The sequence below is a fragment of the Columba livia genome, chromosome Z (assembly GCF_036013475.1).
Source record: "Columba livia isolate bColLiv1 breed racing homer chromosome Z, bColLiv1.pat.W.v2, whole genome shotgun sequence".
In the NCBI taxonomy this organism is placed as follows: Eukaryota; Metazoa; Chordata; class Aves; order Columbiformes; family Columbidae; genus Columba; species Columba livia.
This window is the reverse complement of record NC_088642.1, coordinates 31,679,095-31,702,783: the sequence shown is the minus strand read 5'-3', so window position 1 is coordinate 31,702,783 and position 23,689 is coordinate 31,679,095. Positions and strand designations below refer to the sequence as shown.

The 23,689-nt window shown below is 36.4% G+C and overlaps 1 long non-coding RNA gene across 1 annotated transcript; it reads left to right on the top strand.

Annotated features, from left to right (window-relative positions):
- The first annotated feature begins 2,302 nt into the window (after positions 1-2,302).
- Positions 2,303-20,831, top strand: LOC110361878 (uncharacterized). The gene is made up of 3 exons (XR_002418742.2): positions 2,303-2,425; positions 12,836-12,919; positions 14,499-20,831. It is a non-coding gene; the product is annotated as an uncharacterized LOC110361878 (long non-coding RNA).
- The last annotated feature ends 2,858 nt before the right edge of the window (positions 20,832-23,689 follow it).

Here is a 23,689-nt window from a genome sequence, read left to right as displayed (position 1 = left end):
ATTCATGTTGATTCCTATCCCCACTTTTGAGGCATACAAGGGTGTTTCTGGTTTAAAGTGGGACATAATTCATGCAGGTGTTAACCTTTTTGCCCACCTTCTCTTGTAAGCTGGTAGCTTTATGTAGAAGTTTAAACTCTCCATTAAAGTGAGCTGTACATGGAAGGTGTGCTGTGATCTCATGGTTCTCTGCAAGCTCTACTGCAGGCAGGGTAACCTTCATCACTTAATAACAGCATCACAACTCTTCAGTGAACACAAATGAGTGTCTAGATATTTGTTTCTAAAGAGGGTCTTTGAAGAGCATTAAACTGACCATGTACTCTATTAATACCTGTATCTGTATTTTTTTAACAAGCTAACAAGAAAGAATTGTCACCTATGCTGGCTTGTACCCAGGACATTCAGGATATTCTGCTCTAAACTAAAATATTCTAAATGTTCTGCTCTAAAATATTATCTTCTAAAATAACTAGAACCTGTGTATAGCTTAAAGGGACAAAAAAAGTTCTTGGGTGATACTAAATTGGAATAGCTGCACATAAATCAGTGAAGTTATTTTAGATTTGCAAACAAATAATATCAAATATAAATCCAGCTTTCTGAAAAATCAAAGAGATATAAATCACATTTGGCACTGAATACATTTGTACTTGTGGCTTTTATTTTTTTTTTTAATGAAACTGTTAAGTCCAATTTGATGGACAGTACAGATTAGAGAAGTTATCTTCATGCCATTTCTTTAAAATAAAGTACTTGTAGTTCATGGAACTTTGCCACCAAAAGTGCTTTTACCAGCATATTTTGTTTGAGAGTTTGGTATGGCATACATTGGCAAAAAAGGTCTTCTTGCCTGCTGCAGGAAAAAATAAGCCTGGTAATTCTGAGTAGAATAGACTCAGAATGTCCTTGAAGCATATATACTGCCAACTCATTCTATAGAACTGACTGCAGGATTTATGACAAAGAGATTACAAAGCTAGTTTATTCAGCTATTGTATTTTGTCTGAGTCCTTTCTGAACCTGAAACAGTCACTGCCGCAGGGTGCACTAATTGCTCATTTGCTGCAGTAACCTTTTCACCTGGACGGCATCTTGTGTCTGATTCGATGTTGATGTCTCTTTCCTTTAATTACAATGTGCTGGCATGGAGAGAAAACCGTGTGGTGTGAAGTGCTATATAGTGCCTGCAATGGGCTTGCTGTGCTCTTCAGAGATTTACTCTGAGAGTACCTTGAGTGTGTCTTCTGTGCACTTTATTTTTATACTTCATATCCTTATCAAACTTAAAGCCAGTAGCATGAGTACATGACTACAGTATGTATGTCGAAACTCCTTTAAAAATCGCTTGTGAAAGAGGGCAATTGCTTAGATTAATTTGGAAAGGTGTTGCCTGTTCAGATATGAAAGGAACTAACTATGATCAGAACAGGTGGGAGAGAGGAAAGAAGAAAGGAAAAAAAAATAAATGAATTACCTTTCTTTAATGGTTCTTCAAAGAACACAGAAGTGATTGATCTTACTACTTATAATAGTAATGAAAATTTGTATTTCTTACTTTAAAAATATTGGGACTATGAAGTCTTTTTTTAATAGCTGCCGCAGGATAGGCATGTCTTTCTTCCAGAGTGCCAAAGGATAATAAGAATTGGCTTCCAAAAGATGGCTAGCCAGAAAGGGGACCTAGCAGTCAAAGAAGTTTTCCATTGCAGTAATGACTTTTTCTGTTTTGGATATTTCTCTATCACAATTTCACTGATGCAATTTAGAATGTAAACATGGTATTTGTCAAGGTGACTTAGTATCTTCACAGCTATGTTATTATGAGGGTTATTTTGCACAGCAACAGCTCGATGCCTGCAGTGGGAATTCCAAGAACTGTGTTTTAATTCTCGACATTGAAAACTAAAATAATATCCAATAGGCAAGCAGGTGAGTATGTTTAGATTTGTTTTATTTTTTCTTCCTTTTAACTTAACTGCTGCAGAAATAAATTCTGTCCTTCCATTCACTGGTTGTGCGTCCAAAGAAAGTTTACTGTTTCCTCTGTGTAATTCAAGAAGGTCACTGGTCTATTAAAGCTTGTGACTTTCCTGCTGAAGTGGAACTAAGCCAAAACTTTTAGATTTGAAAAATAATTTTGCCAGGTAGAATCTGAATGCAACATACATGATGAAATATAATGGAAATTATTTTTTGCCAACCCTCAGCCCAGCCCCCAATCTTCCCACTGCAACTGCATGCCTGTAATTAAATACGAGCATGATGGCCTCCAGACACACTTCAGTAGCTGAGTATCTGCACCACTGCACTAGAGACTGTTTTGTTAAATGTGAGGTCTTAACAGTGACTGGATATAGGACCTGTATTGTTCTGCACTGTTATCTCAATCTTGTTGGAACACCTTTTAAAAGATTTAAAACCTGTAAGTGAATTTTGAAAGCTATCAAATCTATTTCTATTAAAATGAAAGAGTATTGGTATTAAATTAGTTGTTTTTACATGCTTAGCAGACCAAATATTAAAAACGCACTACAGGAAGAAAATCTGGAGTATATCCATGTCTTGAAATGCATTAGGAATGGATTTCTTTCCTTTCCTGAGGTTTGCCATCAATATCGTTATGAACCATCTTAATGTTCTGTGGTTTTTGTTCGTTTGTTTGTTTTTTTGTTTTTGATTGCTAACCTGTATTTATTAATAGATGTGAGACATTTAGGTGAATTCAGTGAAACATACAGAAAAATGTTCTAATTTGTAATGTGTTTAGTTGATGTTTGACCAGATTGAGGTATATGATTTTCTCTATGTCTTGGACATTTTTATATATCATTATCAAGATCCTAAATTTAGTACAGTATTTGTGTTTCAGCAAGTAAAATGCATACTGAATAAAAATCAAACATCAAGGAAAAGCTATTTTAAGTCTGCCATAACATTTATATTTTGCATTTATTCAGCTTTACATCTTCATCTACTGAAAGGAAACATGACAGAGAAAAGGCTTTCTATTGTTTACTTTTGACATGTACAGCAAGAACAAAGAGAGCAATCAAAGATTATTTCCAGAGATCCATCCATCTATCTATCACAATGTTTCATAGCATACCACTATGACAGCAAAATCAAGCATGAAAATTCAAAATAAAATAAATGTAAATTTTTTTTTCCCATTTGGTGAATAAAACCAGTAGTAAAACACATGGTCTATAACCAAGCTGCATATGATGCAGCCATAAAGACTGTTATTTGTACTTACACTGAGATTCAAACTAGGAGTCTGAAAGTCTCCATATTAAGATTTTGTGAAAGCCTTTGTCTAGTTACAGTGGTGTAAGGTAAACCTATAGGAAGTCTTATTAATTTTGTTGCAATTGAAACATGAGCAACAGGCTGTTCCTGCAGAGACAGGCGTTCACTAGCAGTCTTGAAAAGACATAAGTAACTCTTTCTGCCTAGAAAATACCTAGCAAGGCACTGAAGGAATGGGAAAACAAGAGAGAAGTCCAATATTAAAAAGTATCAATTTAACACATTAATTGCTGCATTGCTGCACTGCAAAATGTTATATTTCTAAATGAAACCAATATTAACAAAAAGCCGTCTGTGAATTGCTAAGAAAGGAAGGAAAAAGATCTGAGAAGTTCTGACATAAAAATAAGAAGACTAAAATATTCCCAAAGGATAAAGCTCCTTATTACTAGAGATTACATTTGACAGATGTCAGTTTGTCAGCAAGAGTTGTTTCTCTTTGCTTTTTTCTCCATTTGCAGAGATGTATTAAGTACTTTGGCAAGAAAAAATAGCATAATGAAGACAGGAATATTAACTACTTGAGCTTGAAAACCACTCCCAATTTTATACCCACAATTAATTATAGCCATACATAGCAGCAGCTGTGTCTCTAAGGCTAGACTTGTAATCTATCCGCTGAAATACAGTCTTTCACACTGTAACAGATAAGTAACTCACTGCCTTTTGCTAGTACCAATGAAAACAATACTTATAAAAACTCATCTCAATAGAAGTAATTCTATGCATTAAGAAAATAATACAATAGAAGTGTAACAAGTTTGTTCTTATAGTTTTGTCCCCTATATTACTTCTTGTAAGACCTGAACAAATCTGACAAATCTAAGTGGAGCAGCTTAAGAAACTACTGGTGTTATCTGTGAGGGTATATTACAAGTCTCCTGTTCCACACTACAGACGCAGAAGTCCAGAAAATGCAATGACAGCTGAGCAGGTCCATGGACATTCTGCAGTGCTGGTTTAAGTTCATTGTCACTGGAGGCTTGCAGTTGGCCACCTGACTTTCCATACAATAGAAGAGGTGTGCACACGTGATAGACATGTTGGTGACAACTCTGGCAGAAGTAGAAAACAACTGGTATCATCTAGGGCTGTTTTAACCAGCTGGCCTTGTCCATAATCTACAACTGGTCTCTCCCACATACTTTGGAATCTCCTAAATTTGTCTTCCTCAAAATTATGCTCTTATTTACTAGACTGGCATATTGGTTACAGGCAAGAACGGTTGAGCTTGTTATGAAGACTGAATTCCTGTGACATGGTGCTCACTGTTTTTTCCTTTGCCCATTCATAGCCGATTCCAAATTCCAAACTAAGTAAGATTGTGTCCACAGTTGACTCCAAGAAGATGTTTGTTGATAATTTCCATGAGATATATGTCATGTTATTTTTAACCATTTCAGATGACTGCATCCACTATGATGTAAGCCATGAACCAATCTAGTTTACAAGTATAAGTATATACAAGTATATACAAGTATATACAAGTATAAGTACAAGTATATTATACAAGTATAAGTACAAGTCTCTTCCATCCACAAGATAAACAATTTTATTCTAATATCAAATATCTTTTCAATTAAATTTGTACCATTCAAAAGGAATTTAAGATGAAGCAACAACCCCTTCAGACAACTTATGAGTAGGAAAACATGTGCATGAAGAGATTTATATTGTCAAAACTCTATTAATTAACATTTTTTCTATTATATTTTAAAGGAGAAGATGGTACAAAAAAAAAAAAAAAAAACTAGACATGACTTTGGCAGGAAAATTCACCATGTCTGAAGAAGAAAGTAATCTTGTAGAAACAGTTCCTTTTTCATTCTTCCACTTCTACACTAGATGACAATAAATGTTGACTGGAAAGGTGAGAGAAAAACATGCAAGTCCATACAGCTTGTATGTGGTCACTTGTGTGAAGAGGAGCAAAGATGAGACCCAAAAGACTTTTCCACCATTCCATAAGAAATGTCTTAATCTATGTAGGAGGAAGGAAAAGAAGGGGGAGAAACAGAAATGAACAGATTCATATCTCTTAAGTAACAAGTCAAATAAGCCTCACAGAGTGTGATGAGAGAGTTTCAGCAAGCTGGGGAAACATCACAGCTGCAAATCCCTGTATAGCAGAGTGCTGGTGCCAAGAAGTTCCAAGCTACCTGTGAGCTGCTGTGAACATTGTGTTGTTATGAACCTGAACCTTCACAGATCAGGACTCATCCTAAAAATACTCATGAGAGAGATAGAATTGTGTGACGACAAAAATTGATGTTGCATAGTTTTTATTTGGCTCCTGGGTCTCTACGCTCCAGGCTGCAGTGTGTTTGCATAATCCCTCATTTGACTGAAGCCCTGAGAGCATTCAAAAAAATAAAGAAGGAGGCAAGTAAATAGGGTTGTCGCATAGCCAATTATTTCTTGGAACTACAGTTTCAGATAATACACCAGATATCATAAAACTCTTAACAAAGCTGTGCATGTTGGCAGCATTAGTTCTGCCAACATGGCACCTGAGAACTCTGCCCAGTGCTTCCCGGGGAGGTGCTTATTCCACAAAAGGACATCTGTGAGGAGAAAGGCCATGTGAAGCAGGGAAGAGAGGCTCATGACATTCATAAGGAAATGTAATAAAAATATAATAAAATTACAGAGAATTTATATCATATGTAGAAAGTCAGAATTACGATAAGAGCCTGGAATAAGGAATTATTGAAATAATACTTTGTTCCTTTTTCTTTTGTCTAAATGCCATAGATAATGTTAGTACAGGCAGTTTATACTCAAAGCTTTGACTTATATGGTTACCAGATAGTCTGCTAGCTTGTGTTCTGGCTTTGGCCAAGGTCTGCTCAGCCTTTGTGTTACTCATCTGAATACACCTTCTACCTGATACCAAGGAGCACTTGGATGGAGGAAGGAAGATAATATGCAAAAGCAGGATAAAATTCCTTAGTGCTGTGTAAGTACTCACAAGTCTTAGAAAAAATATATAGATGTGGCCTGGAGGAGTGGTTGATATTTATTCCCCACTACTCTCTCCAGCAACTAGGGAAGAAACTACAGATACCAAAGTGTGGTTTTTGCTGGCTCTGTCTTTTACAAGAAGTTATAAAGGGGGAGGTGTAGAGGAGTTATTGTCAATCTGTTGTCTATCTGTTGGATCCTGAGAAACTTCATAAACTGAAATGGTTCTTTGGAGGTCTTTTGCATCAGTCATAATCACGTTCTTCCTGTTAGGAAACACGAAAGAAGCCTGGGAATCTGTCTGGCTTTATTTATTTATTTTATATAAATACTTCTTCTTATTCAGTTGTATGTTGGAGATGATTATACTGTGAAACTGATCTGTTCCAGAATATACAATTGACTTCTTTTCCTTTCCGTGTCTGGGTATATATAATCTGGTAATAGAGCCCACAAAATCTGTAGGATGTCAATGTATTACTCCCCCTCATCACTTACTTCATTTCCCTCTATAGAAGTCTGGACTAATTAATCCAAATGTATCTATGTATCTATGTCTGGATTTTGTATTTTAGTGCTTCGTTTACGCTGGACATGCCTGGCTGATAATGCCTGTTAGTTAACTTTTTTTTTGCAAGATGGGAACCTGTAGTTTGATACAACTGGGAACAAACCTTTCCATATTTTAGGATGATAAGATCTGCTTTAGCATAACTGATTACAACAATTAGGGGAATATTATTGCATTACAGCTAAATTCTGATTTGATGACATGTGGCCTGAAGCAGACAATAAACTACTTGCTCCAGCATAAAAACATTAATCATTCTCTAATAAAACCATGAAATGTCAACATGTACAAGTCTAATTGCAATAATGACCTAAAATTTGGGCATTTCTTTTGCATTAATCCCACTAGCTTTGGTAAAAATATCTAACAGAACCACAGAACTGTGACATGAATGGATCTAATTGTAATAATCACTCCAATCACGTGTATTTTCTTAAGTTAATCCCACTAGCCTTCATTAAACTTCCTGCTAGGAGTTAAATATTTACTTAAGAAGACAGTGCTGTTTAACTAACTTTCAATAAAATGCCTTGATTCAATGTCTTGATTCAAGTTGACTGTGGCTAGACCAGGGTGTCTAAAATGTCCTTACATGCGTCATGCTCTAAAAATGTTAGTTTTGGAAATTAAGACCGAATAAAATCTTGATTTTATAACAACTTAGGTTTTGAAAGTGAGAACAAAACCCAAGAACAAACTAAAATGCTTCAAATTTCAATTCATTTGTTTTTTCTCTGTGCAAGTCAAAGTCATCTTCCTAACATGGAACTCCAGTCTCTTGTTACTTTTATTGCAACCAGATGCTTTTTCAATATTAGGTTGGGTTTTTTTGTTGTGTTTTTTTGTTTGTTTGTTTGTTTTGTCTTTTTTTTGTTTGTTTGTTTTTGTTTTTGTTTTGTTTTGTTTTTAACCATTCTGCTCTGCTGCTCAGCCTGAGTTTTAACTGTGGTGTTCATTTTGGGCCAAGGTAAATTTACAAATTATTTCACTGATATTCAGTGAAATCTCAGGCTTTATTATTTTCTGTGGCAAGGAAGAATGACTTCTGATTATCCATGTAAGCTTGTTTTCTTTTTCAAAAAAGCATTTGTTTTCCAGAAACAAAGGCAACCGTTACTGTGCCTCTAAGTAGACTGAAGACAAATGCCAGCAGCAAATTGTCTCAGATATAATTAAGCTGAGTTATATTAATTCTATGAACCCCACTGAATTACAGAAGTAATGAATTTGGCCCATTGGTGTTAAATTGTTTGTTTGTTTTTTACTTTTTTTACATCTGTTGTGGCAACATGCAAAAGGCAAATACCCCTTTTCTTGTAATAAAAACAAACGGCTGTTTGATAAATGTGAAAGGACTATGACCACAGTTCCATCAGCAAAATAGTGCTTGTATTCATAAACAAAAGCCATAAGAGAAAGGATCACAATACATTACTTTCTGAAAATTTGTTGGGACTTTAGTAGGTAGGGTCTTGACCCTTGATTTTCATGGTATAAAAAGAAGTTTTGGAGTGATTAAAAACATGTGAAGATGGCTTTTTGGGTATGGATCTCCCCTCTTGCCAATTAGTGCTTAACTCAGGTTGCCTCCATCTTCTACGTTAATCAAGCAAATCTTTCCATGACTGCCTTGGTGATGTTCATGTGAGCACCTCAGCTGCTCTGAACCCAGATTTCTCATGCCTGGTGTCTTTTAGTAATCACCCCTGGGAGCAGCATTCAGCTCCTCTAAATTTAAACTTCTGTAGTGAAGACATATCCAAATCTGTTGTCTAGACCCTCCTTACAAGCACCAGAGGGAAACCGGCACTGTGGGTACCCATTTCAGGTAGTTCAAATATTTCCACTAGGGTGAGATTAAGGAAGCCTTGGAAATGCCTCTCTACCTTGACTGATTACATAAAGAGTATGGCTAACTACTTCAGCTATAGAGGCCTACAAATTTTTAAATGAGATGCCCTTTCCCGTGCCTCACTTAAAACTTAAATTCAGAGCTTGAGCTTGCATTTTCTAAGATTATTGTACCAGTTCAGCCACACAGGCTCTCTACAATGTCCTGTGTGGATGTGGAAGGTAACGGGGCCTTGAGTCCTCTGTAATGTCAACATTACATTACATGTCAACAAAGCCACTCATAAGAAGCAAAATTATCTAAACAAATTTTCTACCAATCCAACCATTTTATGTTGCCCAAACAGAGACATTATTTGCAGTCCCTACATTTGTAGGGGACTACTGGTTTTCAGACTGCCAATTTCTGGCCTTATCTCCATTGACAGCTGTGTTCTTCTTGTCTTTCTTTTCAAAATGAAGAGCATAAAAGGTTATCTACTTCCAAAAGCACTATGTAACAGCTAGCCTTGTATGGTCTTTGACAGTGAACCGCAATTTATTGTTCATCCTACTAAATCTGCAGGAGTGAGCAGAGAACCACAGACCCTGCCCTCACCAACTTCCTGACCCTTTTGCTGTAGTTATAGTGTATTGGTATAGGAGAGCACAGCAGTATCTCTGACAACACTAAAGGAGAAATAATGTGATGTTTGTGATAGGAAACACATCCAATGTAAAATGAGTCAGAAAGCCTTCAGGATTAATTGTTTAAGGCAATTAGGAAAACTGATGGAATATAATCAACTATTTTCTTATTCTTGGCAAAAGTAACATTTAATGCCAAGCTCAATAGAGCATTGCACTTTCCACGTAGGTATAAAATTTTTGCTAGCATTAGCTATATGGATGGGATTAATGAAAGAAACACTATACAGTGTGCTTGAAAACATAGAGCAAGTCTGAAGACAGCATTGTGTAAGTACAGAAATTGCAACTGAAAGATGTCAGGCTCTGAAATAAATGTCACTGATACATTGGAAAAACCTCTTACCTTCTGATTACTAGACTTCAGGAGCTGCGCAACAGCAGTGTATGTATTTTAAAACATCTACACAACCACTAAGTGGAATGTGTAAGCAGAGAGATGGGTGTGACACAGGCAGCCTCTGCTCACTCTTATATTCTTGTTGGCAGATTTTTTTTTGTAGACAGGAGTTTTAAATCATATTTTTTAAAAGATAAGAACTAATATTCTGGTTTCACTTCACCATTCTGAGACAAGGAACCCTAAGCACAGCCATGGTGCCTGTTTGGTTTAGTTCATCCTGTAACTACAAGTCATGCTGTAGTTTCAGAAAAAAAAACCCTTAGATTTAATATTGGCATGGGGTAAAATGGAGGATATAGAACTTAATCCTTTACGAGTCACCAATTTTCAGTTCGACAGCAAAGGCCCTTTCATCACTGTTGTTAACGGAAGTGTCAATCAGTCTTACAAGTCTAATTGCAGTAATGACTAAAGGATTTGGTAGGAGCTTCACTTATAAGGTTAACAGGGCCATGACTCTGTTGACTAAAAGTGACACTCAAATATGCATGCAAAAGTCCCTTTAATATCAACAGGAGTTCTGCTTCTGTGTCAGTAATAATTTTGCCTTTTCTTTTTTGTATTACCTCAAGATTGTATTAATTAAGGATACTAGTTTCTGACAAGATGAATTCTTGTGGAGTTTTGTTACAGTGATAGACCTTCTATGACATTGGTTTGACCAAAGACTTGCATCTTTTTTCCAGTTTTTTCATCATTAGATTTTAGAGTAAGTCAGTGTCCTTACAATCATAATCCATTTTCCAAAAGACCCCTCTTAGAACATGATCTCCTGTTCATTATAGGTTTTGAAGTTTTGTTTGAAGTGGAAATGAGTATAACAAGAGGAAATGCCTATAAATTTATTTTGATCTATAACATATGGTGAATAGTTTTGGCCTCACTCCAAGATCACAATTCCTGATACAAGAAATACAGCTCAGAAGATAGGAACATATTTATTAAAGCTGGACTTCCACAGGAAGAAGGAATCTTTTCATCTCTACCACATCTTCATGTACCATCCCAGAACTGTCATATTTAAGCACAGCATGTCAAATTAACTCACACAAGATGATGCTGTATTCCAGGAAATGGGAATGATTCCAAAAAAATTTAGATTATCTTCTGGAAAGGAAGGTAACAGGGTGGAAAACACAAGGTTCTATGATAAAGTCCTGAAGTTATTAAAAGCTGTGATGTGATCAAACATATTCAAATCACATCTTTACTCCCATCTTTGTGTTCAGTCTTTAATCTTGCCTCATGAAATCAGTTGTTGTAACAGTTCTGCTTGCTGAGATATGGAATTAGATCGAGCTGGTTCCTATTACTTTTTTTTTTTTCCCCAATTAATGGTAGCTTTAATACTTTTCATTCCTTTTCTGTGTCATGGCAGCAAATAAAAAAGCTACACTGTGTAAAAATTAAATTGGACTACTTGTAGAAATAATGTAGTTTTCCACCTAGGCTGTTTTGGGTTTTTGTTTCATTTGTTGTTTTGCATGGGTTTTGAGGGTTTTTGGGTTTTTGTTTGTTTGTTGGTTTGGTTTTGGTTGGTTGGTTGGTTGTTGTTGTTTTCTCTTTTTCTCCTTATATTTTACAAATAATAAGTGCATTAAAAGAGGAATTTCTTTTTTTCCAAACCAGACTATTTGCTTTACTATGGAAAAACTAATTCCCTTATAATTTTCTGGTACTTTATTGAAGAAGAAGTCCACAAAGTAAAAAAAAAGTGGAAGAAGTAAAGAAGACAAGGATCGAACTGTAACTCTCATCTCCATGTAACAGACCAAAAAATTTTATCACATGTACAGTGCAGGGGAAGCATACAGGTACAAAATTCCACATACATAGCCCTAATCAGCACCAGCTGTGCACAAACAGAAGCAGTCCTCATTACACTAAGCACTTATTTTCAGTGTGAATTCAGATAGCTATTTGACATGATACTGAATGTGATCTGGTGTGTGCAATACTGGCCAGTCATTTGTAGTTAACACTGTCCAGTTAACTTCTTAAAATAACATTAATATTTTCTACTAAGCATATGTGCTCTCTGTTTGGGAAAAATAGATCCAGAATAGAAGGTGTGTCCTGAGTGTCCCTTTTTTATCCCTTTTATAAGAGCTAGAAATGCCCATGAATGATGTGAAAATGTCCATGTCTGACGAAGAGAACAATCTGCTCAGTCTGGATCTGCAGAAAATAACCTTTGCGGGATTCCTTCACAATCCCACAGATATTTTTTGTTCAGGCCACAAAGCAACTCAGAAGCTTTGGTAAATGAAGTAGGCAGTAATGCCCTCTGGTAACACTCTCCACACAGAATGTTTCCAGGAACTACAAAAAAAGTTGATGACTACTGCAAAAAGGTTAATCCCTATCCATATGAAAACATACAACCCAAGCCCTGTATAAAGCTGTTCCAAAAGCCTTTAATTTAGTCAGTGTGCTTGCATGGTCATGAGCAGGGCTGCCTATTTTAACCCTCAGAATAGTCAAATATGTCAATTCTAAATCAATTAATTTCATTTAAGGAAAACAAGAAAGAACTAAAGCTGTGTCTTTACATGACAGCATGCATACAATAGAATGCACATAAACTGCCCTTTGTAACTTATACTGCTTTCAATAAGTGATGCATAAAGAAGAGTACAAGGAAGAGTATACATTGCATTCCTAGATTACTTTCCCATCCTCCAACAATTTGCAGCCTAGGGACTTCCTGAATAATAGAAATATAAACAATAGTAAATAATTATATTGAATAGTATTTGTTATTAATTATTCACCACATAATACATATATACAGTCTTTCTCTTGTGCATACACAAACCCATAAAGGTTAATCTATGTTTCAATGTTTAAATGTGTTTGCTGCCAATTAAAGAAGGCTCTGTTCTCCTCTGCAAGTGGAAGAAAACAGGAAAAGAGTCACGGGAGGATTTTTTTAATTTATTACATTTGTAGCATTTTGCAAAGTCTGAACTTGGAAGGCTGTTTCCATAAAAGGAGAACTTTTCAAGGGAGTTACATTTATCTGTTGTAATCTCTTTTATTTACAGACAATATCTAGTCTTGCTTCCTTTAACATATGAGGAATCCAATAACAAGGTGGGGCCTTGTTCAGCCAATATCCTGTCCAAAAGGTATGTCTTTCTGGACTTTTGCTTTCAGGGCCACATTTCTGTCACTGTTTAAGATTTCCTCATTTTTCTTCTGTCTCCAAGACCAGCAGACAAATGCAGCTCCAAAACATGAGGCTGTCCTTACTTATTTGCTTTACCAGTAGCCGAGTAAACCTCTTGGAACATGTAATTCCAGTTTTGTTCACAATTTTGTTGTGTTTCAGCTACCTGATTACAGAAAAGGAGTTTTGTATAGCTGTCTTAAGTAAAAGATTGTTGTTATCTGTCCATCATTTTCAGAGATATTACTTGACACCTAACAGTATCATTTATTGATCATACGACATGACTGAAATTACTTTCTTTAAGGGAAAAATAGAAAGGTCTGCCATGTTCAGAATGAGAAATCTCTATTTTACGCCCTTAATTTTGAGTACTTGTGAACTCCAAAAAAAACCCAAGAAATAAATATGGAAACAAAGGGAGGGTTTTTTTGTTTTTATTTGTTTTGAAAATATAAATGCTGTACGGATGAGAATGTTGAGGCAGCAAAGAGAAGAGACTGTCAATAGAGGTATGGGGATTACAGTTTAATAAATCCATTGTCTAGAGGATTTAATCATAACCTGAGGTGAATAGTTCTTGGCTGAGCTGTGCATCTGAAGGTAATCCTGTTAAGGGTCTAGTTTCCTGTAGATCTTACATAGTAACATGAGCAAGATGGTTGTGGCCACTTCTGTCTAGCAGACTGCACTGTTTCACTATGTTTCTCAGACATGGCATCTGGTTAGCTCTGTCCAGTGGAGAAAGAGACAAGAAATGTCTGGAATAAATGCAGTGGTACGGTGACTGCTCAAGTGTAGTGCCCCACGTGTTTGTGCTTTGCTGTTTGAGTAGGCAATGAAATAAATAATGATCAAATGAACACTGTTCCTGCAGTGTAGGCAAGAACTATTGATCTGTGTAATTTATCTTCCTGTTAATTACCATAGATTTGAAACAAATTCAGCTGTGTGAGTCTATTCAGCTCAGGCACATGCGTATATTTTAACACATGAATAGAGCTAACACATGAGTAGTCCTGTAAACTTGTGTCTGTCCCTTAAGTATCCTGCTAAAGTAGGGCCCAATTTCCACAGAAAAGATGTTTACCAATATCTTCATTTAAATATGCCTGTATAATGGACTTTGTTATATTTCCTGAATCCTTCACTTTGCTTAATTTATGTAGTAGGTAGAAATAACTCTATGAAAAACTTGCCTTTCTGCACCTTGCTTCTTGCTTGGCTTGTAGAAGGAACACCTTTTCTTAATTAAAAAAAAAAAAAAAAAAGTGAAAAAAGTGTGAAGAAACAGATATTTTTGTTGAAGAAATGCCTTCTTTGACTCAGTTTTACTCACAATGCCTGCTCCCAGACTTCTCAAGTCTCAATACATGGTAGGAAACTTTGGGGAGAGAAATGCTACCAGCAGTGGGGGAGAAGTTCATTAAGGACTGCTTAAGGAGTTTGCATATAAACAGGTTCATATCCCAGATGGGCTATGTTTAAGGATGCTAGAATAGCTGTACGATGCCATTGTGATCTTGTCCTTTTTGAAGCTTCATGGAGATTGCGAGACGTCCTCTGGAAGAAGACATGGAAGAAGACATGTTTGGCACTTTGTTGAAAAGGGCAAGAAGGAGTACCTGGAAGTACGAAGTGGACAGCCTCACTTCAATCTTCAGGTGAATAGTAAACATGAAAGACATGCAGGTGACTGGAAACAGAAGGTGAGAAAAAAAAATTTTTGGCCATTTGGGCTCACAGATTAGTGGTCAATAGCTTGAAGCCAAACTAGCTGCCAGTTATGAGTGTTATGAGTTATGAGTGTTATGCCAGTTATGAGTTTGAGGTTAAAACTGTCATGGAAAGTATTGAACAACTTTATTAAAAACACAGTCAATGGGATGGAATGGATCAACAGCAAGTTTGAAGGACACCAAGTTTGGAGTAAAGTGAGCAGCTGATACACTGGAGGGCAGGCCGGCCACTTAAGGGGAACTGGGTGGGCACTAAAAGTTGACCAGTAGGAACCTCGCAGAGTACCACAAGGACAAATGAAAAGCTGAGGTAGAATGATCCCATGCACTGCTACATCCAGCCTAGCTGGCTACCCAAAAGCATCGCTGAAAAGGCCTTGGGGCTGCTGCTACACGATGTGAACAAGTTGAGTAGAGCTGTCGTCTTAAGTGCAAGTATGTGTGTCTGGAATATTTTTATTCATTTTAGTAGCTATTCTAGATTACTTCAGCGAAGTTACTACAGATTTGCACCAGTATAACTGAGATCAAAAGTGAGCTGCACTATCCTTACAGTTAAAAGTCCTATGATTGATTAGTGTATTTTAAGACTCCTTCTACATACCTGTAGCAGCTTTGTCAGTTCTCAACCATCACACACAAACCACTGTGAACATAATTTCAGCATTCAATAAATTAGTCCAAAGTGTTCAAATACTTTAAGTCATGGTATATTAAAATTCCTAATACAAAAAACATTCTAATTCCACAACTCTGCAGAAGGTTATTGTGGAAACTGTGGTCTGTTTGCTCCACGGCAAATCTGGACCCAAGATTCTCAAATGCTGAGGACACTAAAAATGCATTATATTCCAAAGTGCTCTGCTTCACTTAAACTTAGCTGGAAATAAAACACTTTGGGAAATCATGCATAAAAAGGACAATGACAAAACAAAGGGGAGTTATGACTGACCAGAACAAGCAGAACTGATAAAACAATTATCATAAGTACAAATGCAATTAACCTGAACTTCACCCCGCGCTGATGTTGCTGTATTGGTTATTTTTTAATTGCTTGGCTTTTATTTATATCTTCATCTGTGAGGAAAAGGAAAAAAGAAGGCTGAATAGGAAAACAAAGAACATATCACTGTAATATTTTGTTATAAATGAGCAATCAAGGAAAAAGAACTGAAGTCACAGCTTCGCAGCTCTGCTAAAGCCTACACTGCAAAAACGAAAAAAGCATACCTCTAAGACACAGAGGGTGAAACTTTCCAGTTTTCCGTTACTAAGATTATTTTTAAAAAACCCCAAACCACTCAAATTTAGATGGCAACCCAGATCTCTGTAGGTATCAAATTCAGTATCAGTGCTAGTGGTCTGCCATCTTATAGACAAGGCTGTGTATTTTGTACATTCTCCTGTGCTTAGTTTTACTTTGATTTCACTCACTAGTGGACTCTTTATTTAGACTTCCTTGCACAGCTAAGAAAACTGTAAATGTTTACCTTTTATAGAAATGTAGATCTTTACATCTCTGGTTTGCATTTACATTGTTTCATTCAGAAGGGTGAACTGAGTGCTGACTTGTACTTATCCTGTCCCCAGGCTATTGTGACTTTATGTTTTTCATCCATGTGTGATTAATCATATTAACATTTTCCAAGAAGCAACTTTGATCCCATGTCAAATAGACAAATGATATATTTACCAAAAATACTGGTCCTGAAAATGAAATGCATTTCCATTTTGGGGGGATATGCAATGAATTCTGTCCCATAATAACCAAGATTTACACACAGCTTAGAAAGCAAACAAGTTTCCACAAGCTTAACACAATTAGTAAGACACAGAATTGCAGTCTTTCTGAACTGAAGCAGTCTCAGAGGAAAATAAAAGTAAAAAGACAGCTGAAATTGCTACACATTACAATATTTTCTGAGATCATCACAGCTTGGGCAGCTATTAACAGAGGTCTGCCAGTGGTTGGCATTAAATATGCTGTCTCCTCAGTCTTTATGCCAAATGTGATTTGTAGTGAAGAAAGGGACCAGCTTCAACAAGCAAGACAATGCTTGGTTTAAAGCACTTGTTAAAAATCCCACTGAGAGACATTATCTTTCTTGAATATTTAATCCCCTTGGAAGCTACCATCTGCGTGTCACAATACCCTAACAGATAGATGTGCAAAAACCAGTATACTGAAACTTATTTAATGTTTCTTGCTTGTTTTAATACATTGTGGAAACTTAAAATTATATACAACACAGGAGTAGAATTCTGTGTATCCCAGCTCATATTTTACTTACATCTTGAATAGTATTTTATATTTGATGAGGTATTTGAGGTTTTTTTGTTCTTTTGGTGATTTTGTTTGTTTTTTTCTGTTGTTGCTGTTTGGTTTTGTTCTGTTTTGTTTTGTTCTTTTGTTTTATGTTTGGTTTTTTTTTGGTGCTGTATCTGAATATACACTCAACTTTTCTTAGGCACTGATATGCATCCTACTTTGTATTGTGTTATCCTGTGCCCTGTCACACTGGAGAAGCCTGCAGCTGTCTAAAGCCTAATTATGCATGAATGCAAACCCAAGATGCTTGGCCAATAGTGCCTCAGCAGAGTATGGTTTCTCACTTGTTTTTGTTCAAATTATAATTGTGTAGAATTATATTTCCCAAACCATTTTGCCCCTTGTGCATGTTCTTCCTTTCTTCTGTTGCCTTTGTTTGAACCAGCTTCTGAACAAGCTTTTTTGAATGTGAAGTGTCTATTAGATCTAAGATAGGTCATTAATGGATCTGACAAATCCTTTCACCTTTAAGGCAGTTAAACAAGGTACAAAAATGAGTCTCCTCCTCTATCAGTTCTACTCCAGATGGTTGGGGGGGGACAAGAGGGGCATCTGGGTTGAAACAAAGCGGGCTTGGAGCCAGACCTCTAAAAGGGAGGGTAGTATCAAGCAATAAAGTGCTACACCTGCTGAGGGGAAGGTAATAGAGGCACAGAAAGCACATTTGTAGTCACAATTACCCTCTATAGAAAGGCTTTTGTTGATCGTTGTCTAGCAGACATAGGTGGTCAATCTACAAAGTCAACAAATAACATTGTCGGGGGTGTTAAAATATATGGCCCTATCATTTTACATGAATAGCACAAATCAGTAACAGCAATCTCACCTTTTTTTTTTCTGAGAGTCCTGCATATTTATTCAAACTTGTTCTCAGCAGCTAAACATCTTGGTTGCTGCTCTGCCTTTTGTTAGATTTACAGTGTCAACTCCTGTACGTTGTAAAACACACTTCAAGTCAACATCTGCATGCACATCCTTTAGAAATGCTCAGCCATAAACATACAGAGACTCAAAGGAAACCTTGCAGCAGGTGGCTATGTCCTTGAGCTGATTGTCTTAATTCTGGGAAAATTAATCCCATTTGGGATGTGGAAAACTGCTGTTAATAGCAATGTAACTTAGAAGAAGATGCTTTTTCCATGAAACAGTATTTACCCCAGCACTACCTGAAGGATGGCTGACAAGGACTGTGTTTATTTCCACACCATTGTCTTCAGATTTAAATGTTGATGCAGAGAGGGTTTTTTTTAAAATGTACAGAAGCTAGTGAGCTCTTCTCTACCATGGACCCAGAAAAGTCATCAGTGCCTTACTGGCAAGCAGAGCTCCTTTATACCCCATTCCGTTTTCCACTGAAGACAGTGGACGATGTTCAAAACAGTTGAAGCAATGCACATCTCTGTGTCCCTGTTTCCTCGGTTCTCGGAAAGAGTTTTATGTGGTAGAGAGCTGTTACAGCACTCTCTGTGCTGCTGCCTGCCTGCCCCTCTTTCCCCTCAGACACAAGCTCTGTCTGGGAGAAGGGCAGGGGCTGTGCTATGCTGCTGGTCCCGGCCACTTGCCCAGTTGCTCCCTTCTGGTAAAGAAAAGAGTCATCGTGAGCTTGCACCCAGGTGCTGCTTAAGAGTGGTAGCCTTCATTAAAGATTCAGCACATGGGAAATTTGAATTGCTACAAATAAATGACCACTGTGCCAAATGGCTCAGCATTTTGACACTTGATTCTCTGTGGATTTAGCTCTGGTTTGACATTGTTTTAATATGAGTTTAACACTGACCTGAATGTGAGGAGGATTGGGTTTTTCTTTTATGTCTCTTTCCTAGATTCTAGCACATCATGTCAAACAGGCTTCTGGCAAGGGCTTCTTACACCTGCAGGTGTTTCTAATATGTATTTTAATAGAGTATAAAGGACGCCACTTTTTGTTTGTAATGTATTATTCCCTGCTGGCCCTGACACATAGCATTCAGCATATGTCTTACAAGGGACTGCAGGGTAACAAAGAAAAATAATATCCACAATAGATAAGGGCTGTTGTCCCCAATGGATCATGGGAAAATGATTGGGTGTGTAGAGGGTAATTCCTCACCCTCTTGAAATTTGAGGCCCAGAAAGATGAAGCTTTTGTGTGCCTGTTTTAAAAAGACTGAAATCCATTTACACATCAATGTCAGCTCCTGCTAAAGAAAGCCAACATTGTTTATGTTATGCTTGTCAAATCCAAACAATTTGTTTTTAAGGGAAGACAAGTACAAAGCTTCTTGTCCACTAAACAGAGCACATTAAATATGACCTTTTCTCTAGGCGCATGTACACTGGCACAAGAAAGCACAGGAGATATATAATTAATATTAGCTAACACACAGTAAGGTTAATTGTTGCTTCTCTGAACACTTAATCTGCAAGCAGTTGATAAATCCCACAATGAATAAAAGCGGCTTGTATTTAGGTCACACAAAGTCATTGCTGTTTTTAATTTAAACTGTGCACTAGATTAAAACACAAGAGTATTGCAGGAGGACAATTCAGAAGCAGTAGCAATAGGCTGCCATTTGGCGTAAAAAGTTTCCCCAGCACACCCTAGGGACATGTTAATCAAAGCTTTTTAATGGATTCAGTCTGATCTGTGACAGGCTTTGTTCCAGAGATGGCATTTGCAGGATAGAGCTGCAAGGTATCAATAAGACACAGTAATTGCTGGAGTGATTGAGCCTTGTTCTTTAGGCTTCATACCATTCACTCCTTTTTATTATCAGTCAAGGCCAGAGATGTCTTGCAATAGGCAGTCAAGTGATTGCTTGTTTCTTTCTTTAATCCTAAGCGATATAATGAAAGAAAATGAAGCAACATGAAAATTTGCATTAATTAAAAAAATGTGTAAAACTCATTCTTGTTTTTCCCCTGCTATGTTTTATATTATTTTTGCTAGGATTTAATGGTAATTCTTCAACCTCTATCGTGTACTGATAAATCCTTTTTAAGCAGTCAAAGCCTTTCACTGTTTGGTTAAAGGCTTCAGTTCATCCATTGACAGTTCTTTATTAAGCTATTCATTATCTTTTTGAAATCAAAGCATTGGCAAAATCAGTAATGACTAGGGATAACACTTATCACCTACATGGATAGTTAGCCTAACATCCACTTAGGAAAGATAACTCCCAACACTGAAATAAAAATTCTTCAGTGCTATTCAAGAAGGTAATAGAAACCTAACATTTTTATATAGTGAAAGGTCATAATCCTCCCTTTGTAGCACCGCAGCCATTCCCATAGCAACAGATTATACCTAAAACCACTAGGGATTATGACCTCTCAGTATGAGCAAACAGAAGGAAAAGTTGTTTAGAAGAGAAGGAATGTCTTTGATTAGTAAAAGGCAAAACCAGCCAACCTCCTGTGTGTGCACACATAAGACAGAATGTACACAGCAGCTAAATTGATTTTTGTTTATTGTAAGAATGGACAATGAAAATATTGTTAAAATCAGTTTTGTTGGTTTCAATCAGGGTTTGTTTTGTGCAGCAACAGAATAAACTATAATATATTTGGCTTACTCTATTTTTTTTTTGGATTTATGTTTATTGGAAATCAAGTTAATGTTGAATTATTCTGGTAACCTTATTCTTGAAAAGCTTTGGCTGTGTTAACAGGTGAAAGCTACCACCTGAAGAAAAACAGAGGTGGAGGAGTAAAGATCAGTCCTTCATTCTTGTTTTTACTACCCAGTAAATAATCAATCAGTGTAATAATTACAGGTGATCAGAATATGTAGTTTTGAGGTTGTGTGATGAAAAGAACGCTTTTGTTGAAACTTTTTAAGGTGTTCATTTCAAATGTAACAAGAAAAAAAAAGCTTAAGTTTTGAACTACTTTAAGATAAGTAATGTTCTTGATCGAGTATATTTTTTTTACTTCAAATGTTGGAAATTAGGAGACATTTTACATATATATTTTTTATTTTACATAGTTAAATTCTGAAAAGATATGGTTTTTATTGAAACAACTTCTGAAATTTTGTATCATGGGATTTTTTTTTTCTGTTCTACTTTTGATGTTGGGGAAGTGTCACCGAATTTCCTGTGAAGCAGTAGATGTAGTAGCCACCCTGCCTATTAATTATATTTTTACCATACAAGGGAATTATTTGCTCTGTCTAAGTTTGTGGAATACTCTTAGGTTTTCAGTTTGAAAACACTAGAAATACTGTTATCATGTTCTTCTATGCATCAGTCATGCCTGTGATGAAATTAAAAAGCCATTCAAAATATTTGGAGAACTGAAAATTCATAGATGCTAATTATATATGAACTTATAAAATTTTAATTTTCTATCATCTTTAAAAGATGCTCAGCTTTCTTATAGTGCTGTTAACTTATTGCAGATTATTTCAGTTAGAAGTAAAGCAAGACACTCTTACACACAGGAGCAGTCTGCATTGTATTCTGCTATATCACAACGTATATGTGTTCATGGTTCTTAAAGATGTGAACAGATCATGAACAACTCTGCATTCAGCATATAAAAAGCGAAGCACTTCAACTCGGAACAAAGGTGCTCCTGATGATATGTAGTATGTCATTATTTTCTGCTTCCTCTTTAAGCTGCAGTTCATGTAGTAGGCATCTGGACAAGAAAGGTCATGATACATTGAACAATATTGTGCTGGGGCACTGGGAGTACAACTTATGACCAGCCCATGTACCTTCTTCTTTGTGTGTATGAGGTAAAAACATAGAGCAAATAGTGATATCTTATTTCAACTTTTACCCTCAAAAAGCAGAGTTTACTCCTTAAACTGTTTTTGGTTTTGTTATTTCCCTGTAATATTGCTGGATATCTAAAATGTTCAGATATTTATTTGTAGCAAAAATATTGAGTTTTCATTAACATACAACTAGAACTGATAAGGTAGAAAAAGGTCAGTGATGTTTGACTACTCTACAGAAAACTGGACATTTAAGTTTAAGCTAATGTTTTCTAGACTTTACAATTTGATTATACAATGGAATAAGTATTTAGCTAAAATTGCTTAAAAGCTTGTAGCCAAAGCCAAGCAAGATGAGTGTTCTCATAACCTACTACAAAACACATTCATTGCCTATTTTCCTCCGACATTGCTCAGTTCACAAAAGACAAAGGCTTTGTCCTAAGCACAGCAATGCAGGAAGACTGTGGTCACTGCAATAAAGATCAAAAAGCAAGGTTTATCTGGTTGATTATTTATTGTTCTTTATTTCCATATTATCATGGTCTCACATCACTGCTTCAAATTTGGGTTCTTAGTGTGCAATAGTTATGACTGCTGAATTCAGTGCGATACATGGTCACACAAATGGGCCTTTCTTATTTGCCCTGAGAAGGGAGAAGTTGTAAAAAAGGGAGCCTTTATATTAATGTTGGAATGTCCCACATAGAAAGCCTTTCATGAAGTGTAACTTGATTGTATTTATGAAACAAGTTAGATCCTCTACCCTAGGACAAAACCAGACAACTATTTCATTTCTTGGCATATTTGAACAGGAAAGGGATCATAAGGGCATGGTCTCTACGTAATTGAGAGTGTAAAGCTGTTTCTCTGGAACTATAGCTCCTAATGGTGCTTGGAAACATTTCCAATTTTTAAAAATCTCTCATAAATTTCATATTTCTAAGAATAACCAGAATCATGTATATTGTGATGGTAACACTTCCTTTACCTCAGCAAAGCTTAAGGTGATTGATTTTCCATCGAACTGTCACTCACAGGAGAAAACGCTTTCACAAGATGAGGGTCAGGGCAGCTTCTGACCTAAGTTACTGTGTTGTAATTCCAGAATAAACTTGATCGTTTCAGTGGAGTTCACTTTGGATTTCTACTAATGTAACAGTATCAACCTTAGCCCAAATTTTTTATTGAAAATAAAAGAAATAAAATGCTTGCACAGCATATGCAGACATTCAAGGGGAGCTAACATAAGTCTGGGAGGCAGAAGTTAATATAAGATGTCAAACCACATGGTGATTTTCTCCAGTGGCACAATACATATATTTAGTCTCCTTCCCCTCTCTCTCCCCAAGTACATTTATATTTGCCTTCTTTGATTCTTGTTCTGCCTTCAAACCCTTTAGTGCCAAGACCTGTACTCCTGTAGGGAGCTCTATGTTTCAGTGAAATACTACAGAGTTGCAGGCTGGCATGCCAGTAAATTTTCCTGCAGGACAGAGGATTTTACCTAATATTAGTAGCCAAAACCTTCTTAAATCTGCTGTCGGACACCAAATAGGACTTTAAAATTTATTTTTAACTATTAATGGAGAAAGCTAACAATTTTTACAGCCTCTTTCTTTTTGCTAATGCATTTCCCATGGAAGACAACCACCAGATCTTTTTCAAAAATCAGTAAGTCACACAATTTTCTGTAGGTTTTAAATTTTAAATTAAAAAAAAAAAAGACTTCTTTGGCAAAAGGGGATATGTAAAAGAAGAAAAAGGGACTAAAATTGTTCTGACAAGAAGTTATAACAGATACTGTAGCTAATGGACATTAGAAGGCCTGACCTTGCTGGGGACTGAACCTTTCATATCCCAATTACTTCAGTGACAGCTGAGTCTATGCAATGCTGCTAAAGAAGAATTCAACACCTTTTAATGCATGGTGAGATGTTTATGCTGGCTGTTGGA